Raw genomic sequence first — 22,105 nt, 5'->3', positions numbered from 1 at the left:
GTTCCCACAGTGCCTACAAAATCCTGCCTGAAAGTCCTAAGAGCCAGCCTGGAAGCTGGTTGGAATATCTGCCCGACTTCTTTGCAGCCATGGAGGAGAGCTGTTTTCCTCCTGCTCGTCTCAAAGTCACAGCGACGACTGCCCTCTGCCCTGCAGGCAAACCCAGCAAGGCACAGCCACTGTCCCTCCTGTTCCAAAAGGTCATCACTGGGGTTTACAGATGGCAGCCTGCCCGCACACTGTTCACATGTGGCTCCGAAGGCATAGGAAACCCTGCAGGATGCCACTTCTGAACACATTGGAAAATAGAAATAAAAGGAAAGAGTTATGAAATGCCCAGAGGGAAATATCTCTGTAATCCAGAAAAAGACATCACTGTAGTGTTAAATAGCAAAGCTGTGGAAATTGGCCATTATCTCCTCTAAGAGCTGAAATGCAATTACAGCAACAACGATGAATCAGCACTGCCCTGGGCTTGGCAATTTTTCCACCCAGCTCTACTTTTTCAATTTTTTCCATATTATCTCACTGATAATATAATAATGACTGGTTTTATCAAGGAGTAACAGGGGCTGTATGCCTTCCACAGCGTGTTTTGCACAGCCATACATGGAGGGGTTATCATTAAACTCTTGACCTGATGATACGTACAATTGAATATCCTTTCCGGTTTCCATCGCTCTCTGATTAAGCCCTTCGAAGCATATTCCTAGCATAAAGTCTCCTCACTGGCTATTTCTTACCCAAAGACACCGAGGACAGCCCAAGATACCTCCTAGTCCATTCTCAGCATGGCATCATATCTGCACAGCACATCAGGTCCTTTCTCCTCAGAGAGGCTGCAGTCCAGTGCAAGGGGATGAGTTGGAGCATCCATTTTGGGGTCCCATCAGGATGGCTGGCAGAGTGGGTGCCTCTCACCAGGCAGATTTTAATCTGAAGAATGCTCCTGCTGTGCTGGTCCCAATGTTCTCACCACCTGCCATTTGGATTAAATGAGCAATGAAATAACAGCTTATTTGATGGAAGCAGAAAGAACGGCAGCACCTACACAAAGAGGATCCCAGGACAAATACAGTGGTCAGAGAGAAGTCTGATCTGGAGACTAGACCATAAAGGTAAGGTGACAGATGAAAAAAGAAACACAATGGGAGAGGGTGGATGAAGTGAGCTGCTTTTGGGTGGTTTGGAGTCCTGAGAAAGGGGACCAGCCTGTGTTTCATGATCTGACTGTCCTTACAGAATCAGGACTCAGTGCGTTGTTTGGTTTTATAAAGACATATCTGACCTTACCATCAGTTTTTCGTCATACTAGAACAGCCCACGAGGCCTGAGTTTGGCTGTTTTGATCATTAGCAGCATGTGTTAAAGGTAACTGGGCAGTTAGAGGGGCAGGGAAGCACCTGACACATTTGGGTTTTCTATGTCTCGCTGTGCAGATTACTCATGGGCTGCATCTCGCATATGGGATGGGTACACGAGCCTGCCTCTGTGGGAAGATGATCAGAGGGACCCAGCTGGTATGACCCAGACCCAGAGGGTACCGCCAGCCTCCACCACTGTCAGATTTCAAATGCATCCTAATGGAATGCAGATGATAGCTCAAATGACATCTGTTGACATCAGGACCTCCTTTTCTTTGCATAAGCAGCCAGCTGGTAACTCCATGGCAGTGTCGCAAATGGTGAGAGAGGCCTGGAAAGAACTTGTTGGGTCCTTAGGGTCCGTTCTCAGCTGTTGGTGGCAACTGCACCAGGGTCAGGTAGTGCTGGGGTGACCCAGCGCCTCAGGACGTGAACTTCTGGAAGCTCCAGTGTTCTCATGTTTCAGCTCAGCCTTTCCATCGCTATCAGATACTTGTTTGCTCTCACACTAACATTACCCCTGCTCTTCAGGGAGGTGTGTTTACTTCTGTGTTTACTCCCTGCAGTTTCACAGAGAATGACTGTATCCTTTCTCAGCATTCAGGTTTTTGGCTAAGCAAATTATTTCAAGATCCCTGTGTAAGAAAAACTCAGGATTACCCTGTAATTATTTTCCAGTCACATTTTGTGTCCCTGGATTAAAAGTGACCAGAGCTGCATGCATGATTCCAGAGGAGGCTGCAGCAGAGCTTTGTATCACGGTATTAACATTTTCCCTTTCTCCTGGAAATACTATATCTCAGTTCACATGTGCTTTTCATCAGAGCTGCTTCTTACTGGGAGTTTACTGTTGTCTTCAGATCAACAAATATACCCGGATTTTTCTCTTTTGTCATTTCCAACTGATGAGCTCCCAGCATGCTGCAGAGATTCTCATTAGCAATTCCCCCTTGTTCTTTCCACTATTAAATCTCATCCCATTTACCGGTGTGCCAGCACTCGATGTTATCCACTCTTCCAGCAATACAGATATTTCCTTCATAGCGCTGGTGCCTCCTAACTGTGAGCCATCCACAAGTGCCATTGCCTCACTCTGACCTTTTGTCCCAAGGCCTGACTGAAAAACATTGTGCAAGATAAAAGAAAGGTAAAACATTCCTTGCTGGGCCTGCTGGCTGGTCCTATGGTCTTCAATATGCCCTGTCTTTAATATGCTGCGTAGGGAGAGCGCTGCAGCCCAGCCACTCTCTGCTCTCTCTTCCCTTTGCACTCCCCATTCATCTGCAGGTGGTTTGTGTTTGGTCCTGTTCCATGCCGCTATTTTTTATGGACCTGTTCACGATTAATTGATTGACTACATTTTTTATAGTCTCCAGGTCAGTTCTTCAGGAGCTCAGCTCCATGCTCACACTCTCACTTTACACTCAAAGTATTGTCGCCCATCTGCCAAACAGCTCCCCAGATAATCCATACACTTGCCATGTGGTGTTGTAGTCCATATCAACTTAAATCCAGTTTAAATCTATTGTCTATCCATTGTCTGGAAAACAATTACCAAGGGTACAACCTTAGTTAAATGCAATTGATCTTCAGTAAAGCTATGTCGTGCTTTACTTTATTTTCCACTTACTTGTCTGTCCCCAACTACTTTTCCTTTACGTTTCTTTCCAAGGTTTAAATGCCCTTGTGGTCAGACTGACAGGTGTCCTGATGGCTGGAATGCTTTTCTTCCTCCTGCTTTCAGACAGACAGTGCTTTGACAGCTCCTCACTAATTCACTACCACCCCCAACCCAGCAAATTAAAAACTTTGCACTGGATGAGTAAGGATCCGCTCCAGGTCTGTCAGAACTGCAGGCTTGGGAACACCTCGTTCCCTGAGCTGTAAGTCAGGTTCTTACAGGCCTTGCTCTCCGTTTGGGTACAGTAATTTCCATTTCCATAAAATAATTATCATTAGCTATCATTCTTTGCCCCAATCATCACAGAAAATACAGGCAAAAGTCATTTACTGTGGGACCATACCTAGCATTTATTAAAAAACAGGAACACAAGAAATGGAGAGACTCATAACACAAGAACAACTCCCCATGCAATGTGTATAACCATATTGGTTAAGATAATGATGACAAAGAAGATGATTTGTGAGCCTGAAATAAGCAGTCGGAGGTGCATGACTTTTCCTGTCACAGTGATGGTGCTCCAGCGAGCTCCCCCTCTTTAAAAACCAGAAGGAGCAACCAGCAGGTTGTGTGGCACAAAACCCCTGGGTCTCCAGGATGTTCCTGAAGTAGGTTGCATTTGGTCCATATCCAGGCACGCTGCAAAAGGCAACTATTGAGCAGGGAGTTCTCAAAATTCATATTCCGCTTCCTTGTGCTGTCAACACACCTCCTTTCCAGATACTGCGGTACTGGTCAAATGGTTTTTCATTGCTTTTGGGCATAAACAGGCCAGGAATCCTGTTTTTCCCTTCAGTTACCTGTGTTTCTTCCAAAGTTTCTCTGAAGGTACATATTGACATTCAGATCACATTTGCATTCAGATGATGGCTTGTTGTTGGAAAAAGTCCTTTTAGAGGGGCTGCTTAACTTCCTTCCGAATGTTTACTGTCCCCGACTGAGGGAGCAAAACTAGAAAACAACTCCCTGCGTGGCTTATATCTGAGTTTAAAGACACAAGATCCTGTATTTTGTATTGTTCTCTGAACATCAGTGCTACTTCCAGCTTAAACATGCCTTAATGACAGACTGAGGTCCATCTGTTCCAATGACTAGCCTTAGACTCAGAGGGAGAGTCCTGTGGATAATTTAGGAGTGCATTTTATAGTCACTTGGAAGCGAGCATTTCATTTCAGATCAAGGCAAACACGAGGAGCAGGTGGAAATCTCTTTCAAAAGTACAACCTGACCTACATACAGCATTGTAAATTAAAGATATGTATAAAAATAAAGCATTAATGATCCATCACGCTTGTCCCAAAACCCAGATACAAATCTTGCTGCTGAAAAGTAACTCCATTGCACAAGGCTTGGTTACAGCTTCATTTTGGGGACTGCAACATTTCCTGCCAGCACTGCCCCCGCTGCCATTTGCCTCACGAGCTTTCTCCTGCCTCTTTGGTGCTTAACCATCATCTCCCCTTTGCTTTATCACTTGTCTCTCGATTTCCATGTGGTTTTTGGCTGCCGTGCCTTGTGTTGGTGCCTTGCTCTCCATTACCTCATGCTCCAGGAGTTGCAGGCTGCTCAGGATGGCTTGGGCAGCGTGTCTGTAATGGTATAAGGCCACACATGTTCTTCCAGCTGAGCTGAATGTCACAAAGCAAAGGAGAAGAGCTTGGCCAGAAAGCCTCAGGGGCAGGAGTGGCTTTTATGGCTGGACAGGGTGTTTCTCCCTTGGATGTGCAGCCTTCTGCGGGCTCCTGAGGAGGCTCTGGGCTGCTGCAGCCTGGCACCCCAGTGGGGTTATGGAGGGAGGAAGGGGCAAATCAGCTTTGCCTGCTGAGGGGAAGCTGTTGCTGGGCTCAAGGATGGTGGTGGCCACCCAGGGAGCACAGAGGGGTCCCCTCAGACTGGGGTGGTGAGGTCCCCTCAGAGAATGGTGAGGCTGGGGGCCCCTCTTGGCACAGTGGAGTCCCCTCTGAGAGGGACCAGGTCCCCTCATGGTGCAGCAGGGTCCCCTCAGAGTGGCGTGGTCCCCTCAGAGCGTGGTGGGTTCCCCTTACAGCGGGGCAGGGTCCCAGGGTCGAGGTCCCCTCACAGCAGGGAGGGAGAGCAGGGTGTCATCTTAGTGGGGCGGGGTCCCTTCAGAGGGGGAGCAGGGTCCCCTCATAGCACAGCGGGGTCCCCTCACAGCAGGGTCTCCTCATTGCGGGGTCCCCTCACAGCAGGGACCCTTCACAGTGCGGCCACGGTCCCCTCAAGATGTCAGGGTTCTCCTACAGCAGGGCAGGGTCCCCTCACAGCACAATGGGGTCTCCTCATTGCGGGGTCCCCTCATTGAGGGGTCCCCTCATTGAGAGGTCCCCTCACTGAGAGGTCCCCTCACAGCGCTCCCCTCAGAGCGGGGCGGGGGGGCGTTACCAGGGGGCGCCAAGCCCCGCCCCTCGGCGCGGAGGGGAGGGGGGAGGGGGGAGGAGGAGTAGGCGCGCGCCAGGCCCCGCCCCGTAGGGGGGGGGTGAAGAGCAGGAGGAGGAGGAGGTGGCGGCCCCGCCCCCCGTGCGCGCGCCGCGCGGCCGCCATGTTGTTGTGTCTGTGAGCGGCGGCGGCGCAGGCAGCGCGGAGGCAGCGACCCCGGCCCGGGCAGAGGCCTGCGCCCCGGCACGGCGGGTGGGGGCTCCCCGCCATGCCCTGCCCCGCGGTGAGCAGCTCGGTCCGTCGCTCCGGGGCTCGCGGGAGCGGGAGGAGGGCCCCGGCCCGGCCCGCGCGGCCTTGCGGGAGGGCGGGCGGCCGCGCTGTCACCGCGGGCCGCGCCCCCTCAGCGGGGCAGCGGGGGGGGGGGTGAGGGCAGCGCGGGGCCTGCCGCTCGGCCGGGAGGACGAGGTGGAGGAGAGGGAGGAGGAGGAGGAGAAGAAAGTGGAGGAGGTGGCGTGAGCTGCGGCGCTCGGGCGGCCTCCTCCGCGGGTGGCGGGGCCGGGGCTGCCGGGCCCTCGGGGTCCCTGCCCGCCCCAGGGCCGTGTCAGGGTTCCGTTCCCCGGGGCCGGTGCTGTCCCCGAGCCCGCGCAACCGAGCTGCGGCATCGCCTCATCTCGCTGTGCCCGCTCCTTGGCCGCGGGATCAGCTGTGTTCAGCTGTCCTTGGGCTTGGGCAGAATTCCCGTGCCCTTCGTAGGTGGGACTCAGTTTTTAATGGTGTCATTTGGGGGCTTTAATAGTGCCTCTTTCGCTCCTCTTAACAGTCCTGTTCTTTTGATGGGATCTGAGCCGATGTTGCCCTTCTCCGGTGAGTAGTGTTCTCCCCAATGTGGATTTTAAGTTGTTGCGATGAAGTTGTTCCCTCTGCTGCACGTTCTCTTAAGGAATGTTGTTTTAGAGATCTCCTTTTCCTTCACGTTTCCGTCTGGGAAGCTGCTCTCTTTCCTTCCCATGCACACTTCCCTCCCTGCAGGGAAGGCTGAGTATAATCATGTTTGGAGGCTTCGGGTCTGCCAGACGCTCTCCTGTGCGCTCCACCTGCTTGTTCTCTTGTGCGGTGAGCCCGTGTCACCATGTGCAGCTGGGCTTTCTCGTGGTAGAAGAGAGCTTGTCTAGTGAATCATGCCAGCTAGGGCTGAGCGTAGAGGTATAGCTTGGCTTCGTGGTGGATGTAAAGGCATATTTAAATGCCTATGCGAGTCCCTTGGGAAGGGATGGCAGCGTGACTGAAGGAGCTGTGGCAGGTTTCTTGTAATACCTGTCACACTAAGCTGTAGATAAAGAGTTGAGGTGCCTTTCGGCTATTATTAAAGCATGTGCTGTAGTATTTGGAAATTAACTTCTGGTGGAGATGAAGGAGTTTTGACGGAGCAGTGCTTGTGGATAACAAGGGGAGGAGGCTGACATCTGATACCTACGTTGCTTCAGCTGTTACTGATAGCAGTGGGCTCAGAAGAGAGAAAAAGTGTTTTCTTTCATAGTACAGGAAATACTGTGAACTGTAAGTGTTGAAACTTTCTGCAGATAAGTAGAAGCAGGGTGTGGGATTCTGAAATGCTCTGGTGACGAGGGTTTCTGTGTGTTGGGTTTGGGTTTGGGGAGGGGCGGATGGGCAGAAACTTGTGGTGAGTGTTGGTGGGGTTTGAGCGGTTGCAAGCTGGTTGTCTTGCTTCAAATTACAGGAGTCCTCTTGCTGGCAGCGTTCTAGGTACTTATCCAGGATACTGTTAATATCCATTGCACCAACTGTCTGCACTACCAGTCATTACAATATCAATGTTCACCTGCTTAAGCAATACGCTATGCAATCCACAGATGATACCAAGTAGGTGGAACAGGTCAGTTTGATGCGCTCTCATTTTTTTTAAGTAAAAATGGCCATCCGCGGCTGGAGGAGATAGAAATGGAGCACGCCCAAGCTGCTGAAGATAGAGGATACAGTATTTTATCTCAGATCTCATTCCACCTACGTGCAACCCAGGGTGGTGGAGAGAAGTGTGTTGTCAGCCTTTCAAGAGTAGGAGGAACGTGGCTGTGCAGCGCTTTGATGGAAGTTAACCCCTAACTTAAGGAGAAAGGTGTCGTTAGGCTGCTGGAGTAATGGTTAGGAGCCTGGCAAGTCTGCTATAGCAAGGAAGAAGGAATTGTGTCCATGGAGTGAATTTGAGGAACTGGTTCAGAATCCAGCATAAAGTTCCAGAGCTTTTCAGCTGCAGAGGTTGAAGGGATGTGGTGGCTGTTCCTGCTCTAGTAGCTTCCCATGTGGATGTGTGGCTGGATATAATGAGAGAGGACTCACCTACTTGATGTCGGGAGCGTCTTCCAGAGGCTTTGATTCCAACCCATGCATTGGTGCTTAGCAAGTGTTCTAAACTGGAGTGAAAGGTCTGGATGCTGAAATACACACTTGTTCCGTGGTTGCTTTCATTGGCTGAATCCAAGCCATGGAAGTTCTCTTTCAGTTGTGCTTATGAACACTGAATTATCTAAGCCATAATGTGCAACTCTTTAGCTTGAGATGGGATAAAGATCTGTCTGTTAGACCCCAGGTGGGCTCTAACTCCCAAGAAATGAGTCCATAATGTGTAATTTCACCCCTCCTCTAGATATTGATGCCATAACTTTCCAATGCTGTCAGGAAAACTTTACGATTATGGCTAGCGCTCAGTTCATGCTGTAGTTCTTGTGAATTAACTGGGTTGTTAAAAGATGAAGAAATATTTGTCTTTGTGGTGCTTCAAAATTTCAGTGTGATTGAGTGGCTTGTGTGGAAAACCTAAAGTGAAGTTGGTACTCATTCAGGGATTTGAAATGCTGGCTTTTTACTGATGCTTGCTGACCTCGATCCCAGTGCATCCCAGCTTCTGCCTTGGGTGTGTCACTCCTGGATGGTGCAGGATTGCTGTATCCAGAGCGGCGCATCAACTCGCATGTGTCAGCTGCTTGTGCCTGCTGCTTGTGGGCTGGGCAGAGGTCATAAACACCAGCATCCTTTGGTGTCAACTGGGCGATTCGGTGTGTGGTTGGTAACAGAAACAGCCAGGACTTCGTCTCCTTGCTTTGGGGTGAACAGCTGAGAAGGACTGGCAGAGTAACTTGATATCATAGGAATTGAACTGTAAGCTAGAGCAGGAGTAGCCCAGACCTGCTCTTCACCTCATCTCTTCAGTTGTTTCTGGGAAGTAGTGTTTTATCCCATAAGGAAGGACTTAAGTTGGTCTCTCCACATCAGAGTTGGAGGGAAGAGCTGCCTGTAGTAGCAGGGGAGAAGCATGGCATTATCTTGTGGCACCCAGTGGCAGCTTTCACCTGTAGTCTGTTAGGAGAGTCTGGGTTGCGTTGCTCTGAGCTGGAGGTGCTCCTTTCACCTTCAGTAGGCAGCAGGGTGTGCCTATAAGGGAAGCTTGGGACTGCAGCTTGACACCATGCAGAGAGCTGGGGAGGGAGAGCAAGGCAGGAGGCTTTCTAGAGTATTAGTTGAGAAGGATGAGCTGTTTCTGGAGTCATTGAAGGCCCTCAAAAGCACACATTTTACAGACTTAGCTTGAAATATACATCTGCTGATGTCTGACATTGGTTCATCTTCAGAAACGCTTCTGGCTGGGAATCTTCATTAAAGTTTAGGAAGCGGTGGTTGGTTTGGCATGTGAATGTGACTGTAAGGAAAGCTGTTAACTGTGTGCTCTGTGGGTCTCACTGGAGGCAATTGAATTCTGGGGGGTGTTGTTCCTCAGGGATGTTAATGCTACAAACAGTTGCAACAAAGTCGGCTTGGTATGATCCAGCTTGAGATTTTTTGAAACTTTTGTGTGTAAATGCATGAATGAGGCAATAAATGACATGGCAATAGCTGTGCTGCAGCTGGTGGAACCCTTCTGAACTCCAGTAAGGAAGAAAAACCCCAACCTGGAACAGGACAGCCTAAACAGATGGGTCTTGCACTTTCTTAGGAGAGATGGATTTTGGAAGACTTGAAAGTGGATGGCCTTTGTTAAGAGGCATTGTAACTAAGATTTGTGCCAGCCATCATACTAAGGTATTACCACCTTATAAAAGTGAACAATATTCTAGTGGAACTTAAATAATTTAGATAAATTAGTCTGGTTTCCTCTCAACTGGGAATGAAGTGAAAAGCTTAGAGCAGTGTTGCTTGGGTGCTGTGGGGGCAGGTTGTCGTACAAGCTACAAGTCATGCCAGATGTGTCCTCAGTAACATGTGCTGATAGATCTTTACTCTTTCTTTAGAGAAATGAAACAAAAAAGATTGAAATGCAAGTACTTTAAAACATTACTTTGTAGTTCAGTGTTATAGGTGGAGAGAACATGAAAGAAGCCAAGCCTTAGAGAAATCAAAGCCAGTTGTCCTTGCTCAACACATCTCACTGTCCTTTTCACTGTTGGTTTTGATGGACCAGCTGGCTGCAGCAACAGTGGGAGTTGGCTGTGCTGGTGACAGCTTTCGGCTGAGATGCTGACTGAGCTGCTGCTTTTGGTGACTTTTATGACATTAGTACTTCATCAAATTATTCTCTAGTGTACAAGTAGCACGGTTGTGGTCAGCTTCAGGACTTTAAGCTGCTCTGTATCTTCTGAAGCAGTAGAACTGGTGCTAGCTGCGCAGTGAAGCCTGAGCTTAGCATGGAAAATGTTCCTGTCCCCTGTGGAATTAGCTGGAAGCCAGAATGAAATCAGCAGCTTGGTGTTAGTCCTTGGCTCCTTAGGAAGAGCTGGGTGTTGGGAAGGGCAGGCGGAAGAGCCCAGCACCCAGACTGGGGTGTGTTCTTATAGTGAGAACTGGAACAGGGAGTGTTTAAAAGTTTGAACTGGCCAGCAAGGGGTCTGCCAGGGGTCTCTGGGCTCCACAGCGTGGGCTGGAAGGGAGCAACTGTCCCTGTGGGAAAGGCTTGTTCTGATCATTAGATAGTGATATCGTTTAACTCTGTCTCCATCCTTCCTGTTGTGGATGTTGGTCTCAAGCTGTTTTGTGTGTTCCCCTCTGTTTGCTTTCAGGCCTTCTGGGGAGAATCAGTGGAAGCGTCCAATGTGAGGGGAGTTGAAACCTCTTTGCTTCATGGGCCAACATGTGGATGTTAGAGCTCTTCTAGTGCTGTCTTTTTGTTATCTTCTGGCAGAGCTTTACAGTCAGAAGCTGTGATTGCAGTTGAGTTTGGGTGCAGGAAGAATCAATGTAACTGTGCTGTCCTGCCAGCTGGGTTAGAGCCCTGAGAGGGCTTTCACTGATTAGTGTGTCTGTTAGAGCCCACGGTTGGCTTCTTGAGCAGGGCTGAAGGTCCTTGGGCAATGTTGACTGTCTGGGTTTTTGTACTGGTTTAATTTCAGAATGAAAGTTACTCTTTAGTTACTCTCTAGCAGATGTGCCAGTTCTGCACTCTCAGATCCTGTCTGGTTTAGCCCTTACTGTGAAAAAGAATTGGAAAATGCTTTTCACCTTAATCTTGGCTTCCTACTTTCCAAGGAAACAACATTGCAAAATAACTTATTACCTGTATATGCTTCTCCTGTGCAGTGAGGGCACTATCCCTATGGATAAGACTTCTCCTAAAGGCTCTCTTGATTAGGGTCCTTCTTACCCTAGTTTAAGAACATGGAAAGATTTTTGTCAGGGAAAAAAGTGAAAAGCTCTGCATTCTGCTTTAACTGGGATTTCTGAAAACAAAATACCTTGAAATGGAGATCTCTAGCTGGGGTGCCTGTCTGTACGATGAGGCCTGTTGTGCGTACAGTCTTGGAAGTCTTTAAGTATTTTTAATTCTTCTTATGTTTCACAATATTTAGTTCCCAGCATAGTGCCATTGTGGGGGTAATTCATGCCCTTCCACTCAAATTTGTGGGGGAAGACTGCTGCACTACCGTAATTAAGTCTTTGTAGTTTTCTTTTGTAAAACCAGAGATTTATGCACTGATACAGACATTATTTATAGTAACACTGTTAGAACAGTTCTTGCTTGCCCTTTTGTGGGCCTCATTTGTTTCTCCAACATTGGGACTGAAAACCAGGGCTATAGACAAAGCGTTAATTCTGTAGCATTACCTCAAAGGACAGTTTCAGAGAGAAATAAAGTATCTCTTTCCCTGTGCCTCTAAAAGAGCGTTTTGACTCCTGTACCAACTAGGAAAAGGTAGACTCCTGACAGAACAGAGTTGTTTTCTCTGTAAAGGGCTTGGGGGGAAGTTGCTCGCTGTCGGCTGTGTAAGGGGAGGGCTAAGGCCTCTCTGCATGCTGAGGGCAGTAGGTTGGAACCCACTGTAAAGGCACGATGTTCTTGAGTGGCTTTGTGACCACCCTGGGAAAGCAGAGCAGAGGCAGGACTTGCCTGCTGGGCACGTTGCCTTTGCTCTCTCCCCAGCTCACCCCCTGAGCAGCCTTTTCGGTAGGCATGATGTGGATCACAAGCCTTCCTCGCCCTGTGAGCGTGACTCCTGTTTCTCTGTGGTTTCACTATTCTGTTCAGATTTTTGGGTTTCTGTGTAGCTGGTGGTAAGTTTATGGAAAATAGATGGCAAATCAGATCTTTCCTTGAGATTAGCGCCTCATAGCTTGTGGGGGAGACTATTAGAATTGTGATTTTTAGTTATTTAGTTGCTAGAAATTGTAGCTGTAGGTACTGAAGAGGTGGATGAAATTGGGGGCTTAATTACAGAAACAAAAATACTGAGCACTCAAAGAGGCTGGTAACAATTTATTTGCACCTACTGTAACGCTGGGACAGCTGGAGTCTTACTGCCTTTACTGGCTCTCAGTGGATCTCACACAGGTAAGATGACTTCCGCTGTTTCTGAAGTGAAGCCTCAGCTTTGTGGTACTGAAGATGTTAGAATGATGTGCTCTGCTAGTTGATCTAGTGTTGTGCTGTCATATCGCTCTTAGGTGCTTTCAGAATGAGTTTGAGTACTAAGCTGCTTGTGGAAGTTGTTGCAGCTACGTTTGGAATTGGCAGAAAGTGTTTCCTTGGAATCTGCTGTCTGGTAGTTAGAATGGGAGCAGCAGCTTGACGCTCCCTGATTTCTCTGCAGGTAGATCAGGATGAGGAGTAAGCCAGTTCCTGTGGCTGTGTGATTTCATCTCTTGCAGCCGTCACTGACCTAAATGCCTACCTGGGCAAGCTTTACTTACTGCATTGCTATCTGTGAGCTTGTAATTGCTATCATTGAAACTCAAACCAGAGGTGAAATGAGATGCTGTGAAGTTCTGCTGGTTGTAATTATGTTTGTTGCATCCTTGATAGGGTGTTTGCTTTGAGGCCTTCTCAGACCTCAGTCTGGATTTGTTGCAGCTGAAAGCTGTCTTTGGTTTTGCTTCCCTCCAGCCTTCAGTGCCTTCCCTGCCTTCCACAGCTCCTGTAATCGAAGCTGGCTTTGCTGTTCTCTGTGTTCTTTATAAGTTCAGGCTTTTAAACTACATGTCTGTCTCCTGACAAAGAGCAGATGATCCAAACTGGGAAGCTATGAGAAGCAAGCTCACCTGCCGGATTGAAGAGTGACTTTGCTTAGAAATCAGTATGAGGACATTGCTTCATCCATCCTGCAGCTAAAAGTTTTGTGCTCTGACTGGAGTAGAAAACCCTCTGTAAATGTTGTCAGATGATAGCTTTGCTTTATTGTTCTGTTTGAGTTTTCCTTATTTCTGCTTTTCACTGCTGAGAACAACAATGTCATTGTAATGTAGTCATTGGTGGACTTTCTGATCCAAGAAACCTGACTGAGATGTCTAAGCAGGTTGCATTTCTAGGTGTTTTAAGTATTTTCCTTCAATAAGTGGAAGCTGAAAGCAAGTGAAGTGTACTTAATGTAAACTTGCAAGTTTATTCCCTCTGCCTGCAGACCTTTTCTTTCTTTCCATCCAAGCACTGTGCATGTTTTTTTAAGAGTGGGTAAGCTTTTCATCAAATTAATTACTAATACTTATCAAACAAGTATTCATCTTTACAATTAAGTGTTGCTGTGCTTTAATTGTGTGGATTGATGGACATACCAGTCATGAGTCATGAGTACATTGGAGAATTCAGGTTCTTCATTTTCTCTCACTGCTGGTAGCAGGAATTTGCTGTGAACAGGGCATTATATTCTGGTTGGATACCCATTATAATTAAATTATCATCTTTGTCTATGTTCAGTGAACCTTTCTTTGAGTAACTTCCAAAAGAATGCACCTTTTTGCACTTTGGGAAGATCTGAACTCCCTGAGGGAAAAGGAGGAAGATGGCACAAGGTAAATATTGAGGCCTGCTAGGCTTTCCTTGTAGGTTTGGCTAATGGATTATGGTCAAGGCATAGTTGTTTTCTAATGCAGAACACAATAGCTTGCTTGTTTTCTTTTACTTTGGACTGGAATCTCTTAATCCCTTCAGACTCAAGCATGAGTATCACATGATGTGGAGGTGTTTGGTTAGTGCACTTCCCTGCTGCAGAGCATCCTAGTGCAGAACAGAGGGGCAGAGGGGGCTGCAGGAGGAAGGCACATGGAAATTTTCAGGTTTTGAGATCCCTGTACGAGCGTTTAATACTTTGTTGCTGAGTTGCATTCAGGGAAGCCGGGGAAAGCCTCTGGTCAGTTAGAGCTTAAAGTAAGGAGATCAGATTTCTGCTGTGAACCTCCTGGTTGATGATACTGACAGTAATAAATACTCAAACCACTTATGAGGGTATTTGTATGGAAACTTCCCTGCAGGAGTACTGGGGATACAGCCAATCACAGCTCCTTCTTTCGGAATCTGTGACCGTATGGGGCATCAGTGTGTATACAGCTGTGTAAGTGATACTCATAAACCCCTTGTTAAAGCGAAAGGATTATAAATATTCATTAACAGATCATTTCAGAAAGTAGTAGCTTCTTATGTAGCTGCATGATGGTAACAGCATGCCCAGTAGCTGTTGCATTGCCTTTACCTCTACCAGTTCTGCAGACTCTAGTGGAAGGCGTTCTGGTTCCAGCCACATGTTGCACTGGAATTTTAGCTTTTAAATGCCAGGACGAATACTGATACTTGATGAGGGTGAAGCTAAACACTGACGTAGTGAAGGGACCAGACAAGATGGGTTTGCTTTTGGGGTTCCCTTAAATAGAATAAGATTCCCTAAAATGCTGAAATATGGTAATGAAACAAACCACCTCCAGTGATTTAGGAGGTGCTGACCTTGACTCGGTGCTGCTTTTGCAGGATTTGGTATGCTGAGCACAAGATCACTGTTGCTTTCCTTGTAGTAGCTTTGGTCACCGATTCCACCAGCTGACTTCTTTCTGAGTTATTTTACTTGCATCAGAAGAAGGAATAATTGGGGAACTGTGGGCCTGGTGGCTCTGTCCTTATGTAATTACTCCAGGCAAATTATCTTTTGCTTCACAAATGCTTACTGGTAGGCTGGTTTACGAGCTGTCTTGCTTTCCATTGCCAGGTCATTCCACATCCTCTCCAGTGTTTTGTCATATGGGCATCTCTTCCTATGAACCCATGAAAGGCTGTGATAACCCAGCAGCGGAAAGGTCTAAGGTTGGGAGTTCTTCAGTAAGTCACTCGGAGAGTAAAGCAATGCCAAACCTGCTGTTGTAATCGGCACAGAGAAGGAAGCAATCCTGAAACCTGCTTGATGTGATGCTTGCCCGCAGAGTTGGGTTCATTGCTGTCGCTGGCTGCTGCCCGGGTCAGGGTGGGGTTGGTGTGGAGGGCTGAGCCTATGAGTTGTGGGCAAAGGACAGGAAGATTCTGCTTGTTTTGACAAGTTTGAGATGGATATGACAAGGGCAACATGCGCTATTTCTTGCTTTCATTTTTTAAGACCAGTTTTTAATAAGCTATTTGTATAAGGTTCAAATTCAGGTGCTCCCATCTTTCCTGAGGGTCACACCCAGAGAGCAGGCCCATTAAAATTAATGGTGCTGTTGCATCATTCCCCAGACTGCCACGTGCCCATTCAGCGCGAAGGTATGAAGACTTTCCTCTTGCATAAGACAGCTTGGTTTGCTCTGGTTGCGAAGGAGACAATGTGGCGCTCACTGCAGAGTGACCTGTGTGCTGCTGTATCCTGTAGCTTTTCTCTTAAACGTTACTGTTTCAGGTTATGTCCAGCCTTTTAAACTCTTAGGAGTGTGCATAGCTGCTGGAGATGAGATCATTGCACACACAGCAGCAGTGATCATCTTGCCAAACCGAGTTCCTTACTGCTTCTGGATCGTTCTTGCTCCTAGACCCAAATTGTTTGGCACTCAAATTAGAAGCCTTGTAGGGCAAAGCCCTGTGTACTCGTCTGTATTTCAAAGGCCCCAAACTTGCAATATAACTTAATCTACCTTGTCTTCTTTTTAATGTCCAAGCATTTATTGCTATTATTGTTTTTCTTCTAGTTCTTCCAACAAAATTCAATTTTAGTCTCACCATAAATGTTTCCTAACATGTTGAGCCAAGCAGAGCAAGTGGGCTACTAGGTAAGAAATAACTTCTGAATATACACTGCAGACTCAGTAACATTTGTGATTGAGCTACATTGACTTCACCTACCAAAGCCACAGAATGATAAGTTGAACCATGCCTTGTCAAGAGAAGTGGATCTGAAGTGACTTGTATCATGAAAAGGGCAAGAAAGGACTGAAGTTTCTACATTTAGATTTCCATATTAGAAGCAAGCAGGTGAGCTGGGGAGAATCCAGGTAAGCTTGCAGTTTAAAGAAAGGCTGAATGCCCATGTCCATCCAAAACCTAATTTATGTGCTTGAACTCTGCAGTTTTTATACTCGCTCTTGCCAAGACAATTAAAGAATTCTTAGAATTTCCATACTGGGCTTGGAGTGCAGTAGCAGCTTCTGCAGGTGCAGAGAATACTCCAGCCTGTTCAGGTGGGCTGGTGGGCCGTGGTGGTTTTTATTGCTGGAAAGATTTTAGGGATTCTCGAGATGATTTTGTGAAGCGCATTTGTGATGGTGTTGTAGATGTAGCCAGCTGGGTGTTCTACTACTTGTAAAAGGTCAGCTTGTGAACTTCGATGAATTGTTGAACAGTAGACTCTAAACTGGTGTTGTGGTATCAGTTTTCTAGAACTTCAGCCTCTTGTTTGACTCTGGAAAACTTAAAAGATCTGCTGAAGTATTTGTAGCCAAGTAAAGTGCCAAAGATGAAAGGAATATCTTGGGGCCAGCTCAGGGAAGGCTTGTTCAGCTGAGGTAGGTTCAGTTGTGGTAAAACAACTCAGTGTATCCATCATTTGAAAAAGCAAACACCATCAGCACCATCTTTCAATAGCCATTAGTCAGGTTTTGCCATTGTGTTCTCCCCTTTGTGCTAAGTACTGTAGAAAGACTTGTCATAGAGTTTGTACATGTTGAAACAAATATGATGAATTGAAACTTGTCTTGGGGATCTGCTGCTCATTGGGTGACTGCTGAAGAGCTGCTTCACCCGTAACCCCTCAAAAATCCTGCCCGTGACTTTGATTTTTTTTTTTTTTTAATAACACTTGAACCAGAGCTCTGTAAAGAATTTAAACAAGGTAGTGAGTTTATTGCATATAACAATATGGAAGAGAGTTTATTGCATATAACAAATGGAAGAGAAAACTTTGGATCTTTCTGTGAAGCTGCGAATTCATAGCTCATGCTGTGTGAGTGACAGCTAAGCCTCTCCATGGAATTTGGAGCATCTTTGCCATGTTGTGAAAAGCTTATTGCCTGATGCTGCTTTGTTCCTCTAACATAAAGCTTTTTGTAACCTTTAAACTCTGAGTATAGAACAGGAATCCATCCTGTTAAAACCTGCATTTGATTAAGAGTTAGCTCCTACTCGCTCACCTCTGTCCCACATCTCCAGATCTCGGTTCTCCGCATACCAAGGCATGTGTCACTCTGAACCGACTGGTCAGGAAAGTTTTCTCCTTTCACAGAAAGGAGTAAATGTGACCAGCAGCAAACAGCCGTGCCTGTCTTGTTACGCCTTGTCTATTCCTCACTTTTGCGTACAGTGTTGGTCTTGTGAGTTTTGCCTGTGAAATCCTGAAAATTTGTCCAAATACTTTCAGTTGAAGAACGTGTGACTTCAGGTTCATCTTGGAAATTGTTTTTTACATCAATTTTACAGGGGGGAATGGGGAAAAGTCCTTACCAGTGTTCTGTCTGAACAAAATCAGATGAGTGAATCCTATAGTGTCTACTGAGTATATGGAATATCCTAAACATGAAGTGCTTTGTCGTGGAGTACGTTAAGTGAAAGAATCCAAACATCTCAGTTCTGAAATAAGGAATCAGTCTTAAAGTTTATCAGGTTAGATTTTCTCCATTATCAGGCCTCATGGCATTTCAGAGGGAGAAGTAGCAGGAATTTTTTGTGTAAAACAGTAGGCTGGATATGTATCCTTTTTTTGTGTCTCAGTTGGTTGGAGTTGGTCTCACCTGCAGAACATGCAGCTCTCCTTCGGTTGGCACAGGGTTGTGTCCTTGTGCAGCCACTTGAGTCCTGCTTGAGATTTATGCAGGAAGTGGAAGCATTCCTTTTTCTCTGAACTATTTTATTAATTGTTAACTGGAGCTGTAGGTTTGCTGGGGTTTGTTTAGTTTTTGTGGTAAGATCTGATGCATTTCTTGATAAATGCTCCTGTGTGTTCCGCAGGTAAAACGTGCTTAGGCCCTGTGGGTTACTGGATTTGTGGATGCCAAAGTGTTTAATTCAGGAGGGAGAACTGGAGCACTGAAACATATTGCTGGAAAGCTGTTCTGTGACTCTGTTGGTCACGGAGCAGCAAAACTAATGCTGGTGAGCTTAGCATGTAAGTGAAAAATATATGGAGCACAACTGTGTGATTTCAGAGCCTGTTTCTGGAGGTGGTAAAGCCTGCACTGATTGTGGCACTCGAGCAGATACTCCACCTAGCTCTAACAAGGCTGAAAATTGAGTTATTCCCATTTAATCTCTATATATACAGTTAGGACCTCTAGCCCTTATTTCCAAGGCTTTATTTTACCTTGAATGTAAGTGGAGCGATATTCCTGTCAGTGGATTGCAGTGCTGAAGAGGCGTGATTTCCTTCAAAGTTCTTACAGGTAGAAGGGGACATAGGTCTCTGTGACTGCTCTGACAGGAGCCACTTGGAGTGCTGGCAGGTCTCTTCCGTGAGATTGGGTGTCAGCCTGCAAGGTAGAGGCGAGTCTGCTTGCACATTTAATCTCTTTTTGATTTGTCAAGATCTCAAAGGTAGAAACAAAAAGCGCTTTGTCCCAGCTGGTCTCATGGCGACTGACACTTGAATTGCTCTCTAGTTGTCTGGTCGCTTGTTTTCTCAGCGAGCTGCTCTGGCTGAGTGAAGCTCATTGTTCTGTAGAGGCCACTTCCACTTGCTGAGCTCGGAGGCTTCCATCTATATGCTGCGCATCCCATACTGACCAAGTCAAATCAGGTATTTGTTTGAGCAGTTCCAATCCAACCTCATCAGCACAAGTCCAGGGAAATGTCTCCGGCAGCCCTTCTATGAAACAGGGCTATGCCAGGGCTGAACATTCCTGCTGCCTTCCCTCTGATCCTTGAAGCCCTATCTCCTTTCCCTCAGTCCAATGAGAGGACTGCAACTGGAGGTGCTTTTTGGTCAGTGCAGAAGCAGCTCTGGAGAACTGGTATCTCAGGGATTTTTGGTGGAATCTCTGGAGAGTTTTTCAAGCTTATTAATGGTTTACTGCTGAGAACCAAAGCCTGGCAGAATACCTAGAAATATTGCTTGCAGGTTCTTGTTCTTTTATTTGTACATTATGTTAAGCCCTTCTTGCTAATCCCAAGTGTCCAAATACAGTCAAAAGTCTCAGTCTTTACCTTGCTGTGTAGTTTTCTTATGGGCATTTTCTGAAGCTCTAAACATCAAGGCTTTACATTTCTTATGCGTATTAGAGCTGTGTGAGAATTTCCCTTGAACTTGCAGGTGACCATGAAATATTTCATTTATCTTCAAGCAGTTGAGCGTGACTTCCTGCAGTTTATTCCGTACTTTTCAGGTTTCTGTTTGCGTTTACCTTAGTTAAGCAATAATAATTAAATCAAAGCATTGAGCTGATTGAGTTATCTTGAGAGCAAACCTGTAACCACAATGCAGTAAGCATTATTGCAGCTTCCTGGTAATGAGAATTCCAGTAGTGGAATACTTGATTTAATAAATTTTTAAGCTGTGAGAAAATAGTGGTGGTGATGGAATGACTTTATAACTGAGTCACTTAGGCAGTACTTGAGCCAGCCGAAAGCCTAGAGTGTGCAGGAGGAATTGTAGTGGCTTTACAGCTGTAAGCATAACAGATGTTTGTTGTGTTAATGTAGGGAATGTCTGGGAGCTGCTTATTCTTCCCATTGGAACACCAAAGAATTAAAGCGCCTGTACTTTTTAAATTATTGATAATTCTGGAGACGGGGTGACACTGTTTACTTCCTTCCAGTGATTCTGTCTGGATCTATTTACGCTGGAAACTGCAGAGTTGAGGGCGCTGATGTTGCTGTGTGTCCCTCACCAAACCATACAGCTGAGTCAGGCATGTTTGTACCCTGAAGTGAGTGTCCAAAATAGGTAAGAACTGCTCACTGAGGCAAAAGGAGACAAGGGCAGACACAAGATCTGGCTGCAGGTGTAAAGGACAGTACGTAAGGGCTGTAGGGCAGTTTCTGCGTACAGCTGGTGTGGGCTGTGGCACAGTGGATGCTTCCAGTAAAGATCCATCTCTTCTGGCTGCAGGTGGCTCTGACAGTGTTCCTTGTGTGGCAGCTTGGGTAGACAACACTGCTGTAGAAATAGTGTAGATGTAGCCTCGTAAGACCCTGCTTTTGAGTGATTATTGAAGAATTTAAGGCAAATGCTTGTATAAGAATAGTGGTTTTAGTCTTGAGTACCTTAACAGCATTGTGGAAGCTCACTGTCATATGAACAGAGCCATGCTAAGTATTCTGCAGCATCACATTCTTGGCAGAGTAATTGTGATGCCAGGGCTTGAATATGGCTGCATCTTCCATGTGCGCACTCGTGTGAGAATGACACAACAGCACACGTTAAGCTTGCAGATAGTGTTTCTTCCAGTAGGATTTGGAGGATGGTACAATTACCCTTTGCTTTTGATGCGTTATGCAAGCTCAGTAATGTGCAGTTGTTCAGAAGTGACTGCAGGCTGCATATTACAGGAAAATCGGACTCCTTCGAAACAGAACACATTTCAGTTTCTGTGGTCCATGCAGAGAAAACTGTTTGCAAAGCTTGCGTTGGGCCCTTTCATTGCATGTGACGTGTCAGGAGGATGGTTCTGTTGTACTATCTTTATGAGAAATCCAGCTTTGATCTCCCAGGCTTTCTGATCTTCCTCTCATGTTTTCAGCTTGCTTGTATACTAGTTTGTTCCTAGTTGTTGGAGGGGAGTGCCTGATAGGTAATCCTTGCAGGCTTCTGTAATGAATAGGTGTGAACTGGTCCAGTGTCTGCTGCTCCCTATCTCTGTGCTTGCTCTGGACTGCTTAATTTAAAGGCATCATCAGGGGTTTTGTGGACAGGATGGAATTAGTTTCCAAGAGTCAAACTATCTGAAGGGCACTGCCTAGCTTTGGGTGTCCTGAATGAGGGTAGACATTCACGGTTATGAAATCAGTCAGATACCATCTGTCTGAACACAGCCTTTCACTGCCTGCTCTCCTTGGCCAAACCAGACAGTCTTATGAACATACATTCTCATCAGGCAATCTAAAGCTGATTTGCTATTGCAGGCAAATATCTCTGACCTGAAGGAAGACTTCAGTAGGCTGAAGAAGGCCTCCTGGCAGTTGCCCTCCTCACTACCCATACTAGCAGTAGATGGGGGTATGTTTCAAGAGGGAGCCAATATCCACCTGAAGTCATAAGGCATCAGGTTCTATAGTGAAAAGCATTAGTTTAGACTAAAGTGGAAGTAGGGCAGCCTTGACTGCTAGAAGCCAGGCTTGCCAGTGACTGATGAAGGATCTGTACCTTGCTCCAGACCTTCCTTTATATGTCTGGGATTTCTGATGGAGTTCAGTAGAGAGATTGAGTTAGGAAATGCTGAAGGCTTGGAGTGGGGAAGGGACTCTGTGGAAGTGGCGGCAGGGCAAGTGGGGGATGCGAAGAGCTGACTTGCTATTACTGTGCTGGTTGCCATTTCTCACTCTTGCTGCTTTAATTCCTAAGGCTGTGGTCGGAGTGGCTTTGCTTCCTGCTCTGGCTGTCTCGCTGGAGCTGTCAGTGCTCTCCATGGGCCTTTTTCTGTGCACACCACTGGCGTGGCAGCTGGTTGAGCAGTGGAAGCCCGAGTATGCATCACTGGCTGGCTCTCAAGTCTGACGTCACGGCCAAGAATTAGATGGCTCTCTTTCACCATGGGGATAATGAAATAATTCCTACTGTGTTACTCATTAACTCCCATTTCATTCAGTGGCTCCTAAGAGGATAACGAGTACATTAGAGGTGAACTTGCATAAGATTTCTGACATCCTTTTGATAAGATAAATGAGTTAAAGCTATGGCAGGCGGAGTTTAAGTGTGGCACTGATGCCTCACTGAGACAGGTGGTGCATGGGGTATCATATGGACTGACTTTAAAACTAATTTAATGGCTTTTTCTTTAGTGGTTTAAAGAA

The 22,105-nt window shown here is 46.5% G+C and overlaps 1 protein-coding gene across 5 annotated transcripts in view; it reads left to right on the top strand.

Annotated features, from left to right (window-relative positions):
- Positions 1-5,575: 5,575 nt before the first annotated feature.
- The window catches only part of MTMR3 (myotubularin related protein 3), a 69,156-nt gene continuing 52,626 nt past the window's right edge, over positions 5,576-22,105 (top strand). For 3 of the 5 annotated variants that reach the window (XM_069870908.1, XM_069870907.1, XM_069870904.1), the window contains exons 1-2: positions 5,576-5,725; positions 6,263-6,306. The gene's annotated coding sequence lies outside the window, so the exon portion shown is untranslated. Of the gene's footprint in view, positions 5,726-6,262; positions 6,307-13,067; positions 13,087-22,105 lie in introns of those variants that run through there. The other 2 variants (XM_069870906.1, XM_069870905.1) reach the window with 2 other exon arrangements.

The sequence above is a fragment of the Phaenicophaeus curvirostris genome, chromosome 17 (assembly GCF_032191515.1).
Source record: "Phaenicophaeus curvirostris isolate KB17595 chromosome 17, BPBGC_Pcur_1.0, whole genome shotgun sequence".
NCBI classification, from domain to species: domain Eukaryota; kingdom Metazoa; phylum Chordata; class Aves; order Cuculiformes; family Cuculidae; genus Phaenicophaeus; species Phaenicophaeus curvirostris.
This window is presented reverse-complemented; position numbering and strand designations above follow the sequence as displayed.